Raw genomic sequence first — 9573 nt, 5'->3', positions numbered from 1 at the left:
ACAGAGAAGCAATTTCATCTTATATCCGCTCTCGAATTTTAGCAACAGAGACCTGTTAGTGGGGAAGACATTGAGCTGGGCTGAGTGAATGAAACACAGACGACAAGGCGGGATCAGAGCCTGTGGCGGAACAGTTAGGCACAAGGTCGAAATAGAGAAAAATAAAAATAGAGAGGGCATGCAACCTAAATGGACAATTTCAGTCAGTGGAATAAAACAGTGTATACCTGAGGCTAGTCTGATACACTGCTTGAGTCTCTATGGAGACTGCACTTTCCGAGTGCACACTGTGGAGGATGCTGACTGTTGACCCATTAGAAAGCCCAGTGAATGATTTTCACATAATGTTAGTGGATTCATTAAGAGAAATAACAGAACTGCTGCTGCAAAGTAAAATGTTGTGGACAATTGGGAGCTAAATCTGCCTTGACGTTTAAATTACCCAAGTCACTGTTTTATTATTGAAACGTATCACTGCATACATAGTCATAATTTAGTTTTCCAGTTATATAATTTTTATTCTTTTAATTCATCACATTCATATTTTAATCAGCTTTGTCATTTAGAGGTAATTAATGCACTTCATCTTCATCCAAATATTTGAATGCCCGTATTTATTCATTTACTTCTTGTATTATTCACTTGCTGCCACAATAATCCCCTTATCTAGTCATTATATAGTCTCTACATTGTTCCAAGTGGTGTTATGATTTAGTTTTGGGGAAAAAAGTCTTGAATCGTATCAAACCTCCACTTGCAGGATTTAGTCGGGACTAAGGATGTTTGTTAAACTAGTGTATTGGGAATTTTTTACCAAGTTGTGTTCCACCTCTTTTGTTTAAGTGAAGTGCACTAGCCTTGTTCTGTACTCACTTGCAGTGTTGGGTATAACACGATGCAAAGAAATGACTTTCATCAGTACTGTAATGCATTATTAATAAAATGCTGACCTCTATTGACGTTATGATGTGGTGCCTTACTTCATTATTTTGCTACTTATTAAGCTGTTAAGTGAAATATCCTGCATTACTCATGTTGTCATGTTGTCGAAGTGTCCTTGGGCAAGACACTGAATCCCTAATGCCCCCAATAAGCAGGTAGGCGCCTTGCATGGCTGACTCCCTATTGATGTGTGAGTGTGTGTGTGAAGCACACTGTAAAGCGCTTTGGGAGGTCTTCATTGACTTGAAAAGCGCTATATAAATGCAGACCATTTACCATTTTTAACCCTTGATCCAGTGGCAACCACCCTAAAGGGCGGGTATGTTTTTTTTTACAAACCAATTTCAACTGGATAAAGATATTTCGGTGCCGTCTCAACCACGGAGTACGAGAACGCTAATTTTCTCTTCATGGGGATAGTATCCCTACTGTATATACTCACATCTCAACCAAATTTACAACAATAAAACAAAATACTGAATTTGGGGGTCAATTTATTTATGCATTTTTGGTTGAGTGTTACCTGTAGCAAATGGTAGGCAGAACGTGATGAGGGGGACATGTTTTATATAGTAACAACAAGCAGCTTGGAAACCCATTGGACAAACGTGAGCACAGAAGGCACGATAAAAGTATGCTGAATATTGGTCTTGATATTTGTAAAACTATTTTTGCAGGACACTATGCCTGGCGAAAAAAGGAAACGTCTTGAACAGTACCCTGAAATGAAGGAGATCTTCGAGTGGTTTAAAGCTAACTGTTGTTTTGCAAGCTCTCGAGACAACATTTTTCAATTATTTATTTTATTATATGGCTATTTCAAAGCGGTTTAAGGTGGTCAGCTTCTATGCGAATATGCACAGTAATATGCAACTCATTAGTTCCTTTCAGTGTAAGGCGCTACGTTTTGGTGTTGGTAATCTGGGGGATAATTGAACTAACTTTTAAAGGAAAGTAACTAGTGACTTTAACTAATTATTGTGTTTCATCAGTAACACGCCCAACAGTGCCAACAAGCCCAGAATACTAGTTTTATTTTTTTTTTAATTGTTTTATTTGTAATTTTAAAAAAAGCAACCTTAACGGAACTGCTAGACTCCACCTCTTGGTTTTACCTGTCTTGTCCCCCTACTGTGTTGATTCACACACATGGATATAGAAAAAGACGGTCCTCCAACAATACCTTCAAACTATTGCATGAGTACAAGATACCAAAGACAACCTGCAATTAGCTTTGATCTAGTCAAACCAGATAATAATTGTGTCGGGTATTATCCTAGCAACACATTCATGGTTGCAAGTATCAAAACACGAGAAACATGACTACCATTACCTGAATGTGGCTAATGTTTTGTCTCATGACGATGTTTTTCTTTTCTTTTTGACAGCATAAAGACTAATAATTTGAAGTACAGTGAAATTGTTAGTGACCTATTGTCAGACTGCCTGGATATGTCTTAGCAACAACAAAAGAGCAACTGGGGAGAAGTGTTCCATATGATTAAAAGGGTTTTTATCTGGTATCATGGGTATTTTGTATTTATTTTTTGTCTAAATGATTCGCACAGCAGTTCACATAGTTCAAGTCCAATTCCTATCAGTTTTCATACATGTCGACAAGTCTGCATTATTTCAACAGTCTCAAATGCAGAACACGAATCGTTATTTTAGGAAGTACTACATTTCAGTATAAAGATTTAAAACGAAAGATAGCATCCTATTGCATGGGGTCTTAGTAATAGATTGACAGTATATCTTTCATCCAGCGCAGGTTCAAGACACTTAAACCAAAAAGCTTTTCTATTATCTCTGGACTTCCTTTGCGAGCCCGGCCAGAGGAATCAGAGCTGATACGCAAGCTGGCCTTCATCTGTGGTCCACTGTTCAGTGTCGTCTTACAGGGACCAGTCCATGTGCTCTGCACATTATGGAAGTTTTAATAGGTGATCAGAGCAGCTGCTGCCAGCACAGCATAGATTTACCGTGGCTAAGAGAGGGCTTAATGACTATAGAAGCACACAGCTCTTAACCCTTTGATGTGCTACAGATAATGTAATAAGATCAGGTAGCCCCTTTGGGAAAGTTGCATGTGTGCTCATGAAAATGAGCATGTACAAGGCCCCACCGCTTTTGGAATCCAATTACAGTATCCCAAAACGCCTTAAAAGAGTGTGATGTGAACGTCAGTTTACTTAGAACAGCACATGGCTTGAACTGCTGGTCAAACCGATTGACACGCTTGTAACGGCCGTGCACCAGTGTGTAAACACACTCAAATCCAAATCCATACAGACTTATGTTTCTTGCTGACAGGTGGTGCTTGTGCAAGGAAATAAAAGCTGATCCAGTACAAACTGCCACGAAAGGCTTAGCACTTTGAAAGAGCGCTGTTAGAGAGCATGTCCAGAAGCTAGCACTATTTAGATCATGCAGCATCCATGTTGTGAGCCATGGGGCATACCTTGTATTCTCCACTTTCCAAACACTCATATTTTGTGTGTTATAGTGCCTGACACTACAGCTGTTTGCAAGGAATGGTGGTCCTTGAACATGACAATTCTCCACACTGTTGCCTAAAATCTACACAAACCGAAGTTTGAGAATCTCGAAATCTTCAAATGTAACATACATAGCATTCAGGCTGACCTGTTATAGGGCATCATGTGCCACGCAGAAACCAGACAAAGAAGAGGGTGGGTTATCCGATTTGGCAGCTTTCACAATAGACACTATTATGACATGACTTTTGTCACCATAGAGCAGGGCTAAGGAAGCCTGGTCATCTGCCCTGCATGTTTTGGTTGTCATGATGTTCTGCCAAACCATCCTATCCTCTAGTGGCATTCTATTTTGGGCTTACCTGACAGCAGCAAATTTGTTATAAAACCAGCAACTCTGAAACTCAGAATTGTTAGTTTATTTCAATTTTTTACCAACACATGATTCTATTGCTTCCCTTTTTTTAAATGGGTAGTAAGATGCAGTTTATGTTGGTCAGAATGGACCCAAACAAAATATGACAATTTTGGATTGTGGACATGTACGTTTTATTATGATCGCTGATCTCATTCCTTAAAGACCTGGCATCCAAGTGGTGGTCCTGAAGCTATCATAGAATCTTGTCTTTGCTCACTTTGTTCAATAGGTGTAAATAAGGCTTGAAATTGACCAGCCTGTCTTGGTGTCGGGGCTCCATTTTAAAAGCATTCATCCCACATGAAAATGAGTCTTTGTAAACCTGTTTGTCCCAACATAAACTTGAACACTGGGGCCCGTTAACAAATATAAGAATTACAGCTCAATTGTCCAATGGCTCCTGTTTTGCCAGGATGTAATCACAAACAGATGGAATTCCCCAGCCCCCCAAGCCCTCCCCCCCCAAAAATAGTTATTGAGTTATTACATTAAAGATGTCTCCCAATGGATCAGGAATTACTGCGCAGTAGCACTGGGACCGTGCGTGGTATTGGGCTTTGACTAGCAGCCAAGTCACTATCCACAATGCCAAGTAATTTGGGGCCAAGCACTTCCTGTTGTAAACATGCAAGCCACGTTTAGGAAGGCTGTAGGACAAGGGGGATGTAAGAGACCACAATGGGACAAAGACTTATTCCCAGCTGTTAAATGAAAATTTCCTAAAGAAGAAACCAATGTTCAATTTGTTCCAACAACATTCAATAGTTGTCCATTGTCTTTTACAATTGGCATTTTTCTGTGTTTTTGTTCAGACGGCTTGAATGTGCATTACCACAAAATGGGATAAGCCCCCTCGGCGTTCTTTATTCAATCTGATGTTACCTGATGCTTTCTTTGTCTGGGCTGTTTACCAAGCAAGCTTTCCAAGACTTCACCAGGGCGCTAAATAAATATGACCTGTCTTCTGGGACCGGAGGCCAGCCAATTTCCTACTTGAGAATGCTGGCAGTGAATGATTTGAGTAGCCAAACTAACATGTAAAGGCACGAAGAATTTGTTTGCACATAAATTACCTCAAATGCAAGCTCACATTGGCCTGAACTTTAGAGCAGGCATGCAACGGTACATTGTTTGACACAAACACTTGGTCATCGTGATTTACAGCTCCATTGTCAATTAGGAACAGAGACTTGCAGCTTTGCTGGTTGTGTGAGATTTCATGAGATGCTAATTTCTTATTTGGGCTAACTGTTATTCCTTGTTTTGACTATTGTATGATTGTTGGGATCGGCCAATCATGTTAATATTCTTTAGGGCTGATCTTATTTTGGTAACCTATTTTTGTGATTAAGGGCTATATAAATAAATTTGACTTAAATATTTAAATAAAAAGAGGGTCTCAAGTAGAGCTTTAGGAAGGGATGGAATTTTGTTATCTGAGAACAACAGTATTGTTCCAGTCTTCTTTGCAAGCTCAAAATCCAGATGTCTTCTCGCCTTATTTTGAATGTCTACTAAAGTTTAAACGTCTTAATATAGAAGATTATGAATGGTTTTGACAGAACACCAGCAACATACTTTAACTTTCAAAAATTATAATAACATTTTTGTTTCTGTTTTCTGATATTGTTGAACGAGTAATGAATAATGTCTGTTTTCAAAAATTGTTTATTAAAAGGACCGTGTGTAACATTTAGCGCCCCCGAGTGCTAAAAACCTCAACCAATAAATAAAAACAATATTGATTAAAAAAAAAAAAGCATAACTACATACAAACGTGCATTTTTTGAAAGATCAAGACATTTCCATTCATTTTACATGCGCTCTTGTGTTGCATTTAACTATAACACATGGACCAAACTGATGGCCCGCAGGCCGCCCACATCATTTTTTTTAATGTGGCCTGTGAGAGCTTAGCATCTAAAAATAATCAGGTAAAAAAGTGCTTTGACCAAAAACTAAATTTCCCTCAATGTCTGTCGATTACGATATCTGTGAAGTGACGGCCCAAGTAGCACTAGATGTCGGTACTTAATATTAGTGTTAATGAGTATAATTGGGAAATAAATGATCCTAAAATGTGCAAAATATTTTGTTTGGAATAACTAATCTGTTCCCTTATAGTGCTTATATCTAAATTTGCTCGTATCTAGAGCTAATTTTCCAGATACCAAATAACTGAAAGCCAAATAATTTGTTCCCGACCTCACAAAATCAACCAGGTTAAACCTAAATCACTATATAACACATCTTTCCTGATCTCGAAAAATCACATTTAAATAGTAATTGAGCACAAATCTATCTATCTAACAGATGATGAAAAAATGGCTTTAAAGCCCAGGTCTCTAGTGGTAATGTCTGGAAATTCTCATAAGTCAGATTTTCTCGTGTATGTCGCAAAACTATTGCCCGACAAACAATTTATAGTAGTCCAAGTACAGTGGAACCTCGGTTTTCGAACGCCTCTCAGTTCGAACAAATCGGTGTTCGACCAAAAATTTCGAGAAAATCTTGCTTCGCTGTTCGGTCAAAAATTTGGAGTTCGAACACCGGTAATGCCTGAGTGCGTACGCTAGAGTGCGATGCTGAGCGGCGTACGGGTGTATAACGTGTAGATCTCCCCCACCCCTCGTGACCAACTGTTATCACGTGCGCACTTGCCTCTTTTTGCTCTCGCTTTTGATATCGATGAACAGAGTGTTTTAGCCCCCAACTATGCCTCCGAAGAAGGTCGGTGCAAGCAGGACAGGTGAAAAAAGAAAATTTGTTCGTATAACTATTGCCTTTAAGAAAGACATAATAGCTAAATATGAAAGAGGTGTGCGGGTTTCCGATCTTGCTAGGGAATACAGCATGCGCCTTCTGCTGACCACCGCAAAGGTAAGAAATCCCATTCATAATTCTTTTCTTAACCTTTTTTCTTTTTTTTACACGTTCGCGTTAGCCCAATCTTTCGTACGGAAGATTACGATAACGTGAACAGACGATTAGCCTGGGTAAGCTCTATGATTAGGTTGAACATTCAGGTAAACCTTCAGGGTGTTGGAATTGAGCCCAAAATTCAGGGTGTTGGAACGGAGCCCCCTTTCCAATGAAGCGCTAGCCACTTGTGGTGCTAAATGACTCGTAAACGACATGATTTTTTTATTTTTACACGTTCATGTTAGCGTAATCTTTCATACGGAAGATTACGATAACGCGAACATAACATTAGCCTGGGTTAGCGTCATGTTTACGTTAAACATTCATGGTAAACATTCAGGGTGTTGGAACGGATTAAAACGATTTACATTATTTTTGATGGGAAAAATGATTTCGGTGATTGAACAAATCGGTTCTCGAACAGGGTTCTGGAACGGATTATGGTCGAGAACCGAGGTTCCACTGTATCTTATATGTAGAGGTATCACTGTGTTTAGTTTACAACATATTATATATGTGTAAGGACATTTTACCAATGGAACTGTTATGTTTGTGCCTTAAATAATAAATATATTCTGTGTTAATTTACATGAAGAAGAAGTCCGTACATGCCTTTTGATATCAAAAAGCAATAAACTTTGTTGCACACTTAATTTTAACGCGCGAAACACAATCCGTCTCCAGAATATTAAAAACAAAATCTGTGCTTGTTTAAAACTGGAAGTGGCAAACTTGTAATGCAATCAGTGGAAGACGGTTAACCTTAACCGCAGGTAAGACCCTACCCATGGGTATTTCAGCCCAGCCCAGCCTGAGCTGGACAAGTTAACTTGATTTGAGGGACCGGAAGCAAATCTGAAATTTTAAATGTTATTTGTGAGGAAGAAGAAATGGGGATGAGGGTAACCAGCTTATTTTTAGGGGGCTCAAACTCTCTTAAATGTGATGAAAAGGGCCAGATCCCTTTTCTTTAAAAGTAAAACAAAGAAAATATATGAACAACGCAGCATTAGAAATGCTCCAGTCTGTGGATGCTCCTGTCTATTACGGTGAGAGTATGTTATATACTGTAGTCTTTATGTTGAACAACTATTTCACCACCCAATACCATGACTTTATCATTAACAGATATTAGTCCTCATTTTAGCTGCAGTGAAATGAATGCTACACTATGCTTCTTCTTCTGTATTTGTGTGTATACTCTATTAGAATTATACGAGTAGTAACTGAGTGCGGCATGGTAATAGTGTTTCTGCTAACCACAAAGTGTAATATGATGTTCACAAATGGGAAGTGACATTCCTGAGCCGTGTTGAATGAGCCTGAACATCTTTGAGTAAAATTAAAGTATTGTTTTCTACCAGCCAGACACTCCGGGTGCTCAGCAGCCCCAAACCTCTGAACCTAAAATTGCCCCTGACCCCTGCTCTATAAGAATATTTTTACTTTACTTTAAGAGGCAATAATGCAATACAACTTTTCCCCTGTCTATTGTAACATGTGCTGCCTCTTTACTGGCAAATAAAGCCGATGGAATGGCAAAGGGGTTTCACAAGTTTGGCCTGTTCTAAAAACAAATGGCAGCCAACAAAACAAATGTGCAATTACAAGCCAGAATTAAAAGCCTTGACATTTACCAGGTCTCATTTAAATAGCCGACCACGCACGGCTCATTGGTTAAGTCTCAATTATGGCGTCCAGAGAGCAGACGCTAGGTTGGGTTGGAATTGAGGCTGGACAAACACATTGGGCTTGAGATGCTAAGGTGCCGGTCACACAGCCGTTTGCGGCTGAATCACGGCTAAAATTTTGAGTTTTTTTTTTTGCCCGTGGTTGCCCGCGATTGAAAATGCGCAAAATTGGCCAACCCGCTGTTCATCGGTGGTATGCCCGCAAAACAGACGCCGGCGACTGTTCCGCTTCCTCATCGCGTCATTTCTGCGTCATTTTCTCGTGTGGACCACGGGTATAAAAGCTCCCGAGCTAGTGTTGTGCCCAAATCCGACTCCTACGCAACATCCCCACCCCCCACCCCCTCGCGTGAACGCGCATTCTGCTGCGATCGCTTTTGTTGTAAGCGTGCATTGGCGTTGCTGACTTTTTCATCCGCGTTAACAAACGCATTTTGTAGAATACGATCGCACTTTATTGTTTAAATAAACGCGTTATATAGACTAGGTTCTCCCAATTGTTATAATTAGCTCGCTTTATAGTTTTAATAAGGGTTTTATATAGAATACGATCGCTTTCGTTGGAAGCGCAGCAGAATGCGCGTTCACGCGATGGGGGGAGGATTTACCGTTCGATTACGTTCACAACAAAAACAAAGACGGAATGGTTTAAGTTTTATTACATTTCCAACAAATGCAAGACGAAGTGGTTTTGGTTATATGTTCGCCATTACATTCCCTAAAAGTGAGATAAAACGAGGTAAAAGTGGTTGTAGTAGCGAGGGGATGCAAATCTCGGCAGGGATGCATTTCTCGGATAACACCGGGCTGTAGAAATCATAACCGCTCAAGACACAGTCCCGTGAAGATCAAGATTTCAAGCTATGGCATCATTTTTATTTTATTATCTTGAAAAGAAATGTCAAGAAATAAAAATGGATTAAGACGAGGTCACTGCGCTGACGGGGATCCATGTTCACCCCATTGACGTCTCGAGCACAACTGACGTGTGCTCGGCAAATCGCGCTGTATATACGCGGAGAAAGGCGTTTGACTGTCACACGCGTAACACGCTAATTTCACGTAATAACACCGCGATACAGGCGCAGAACATGCTATTACC

Source organism: Urocampus carinirostris, chromosome 1, assembly GCF_059441175.1.
Source record: "Urocampus carinirostris isolate Australia breed hairy pipefish chromosome 1, RoL_Ucar_1.0, whole genome shotgun sequence".
Taxonomy (NCBI): domain Eukaryota; kingdom Metazoa; phylum Chordata; class Actinopteri; order Syngnathiformes; family Syngnathidae; genus Urocampus; species Urocampus carinirostris.
Note: the sequence above shows the minus strand (reverse complement) of the source record.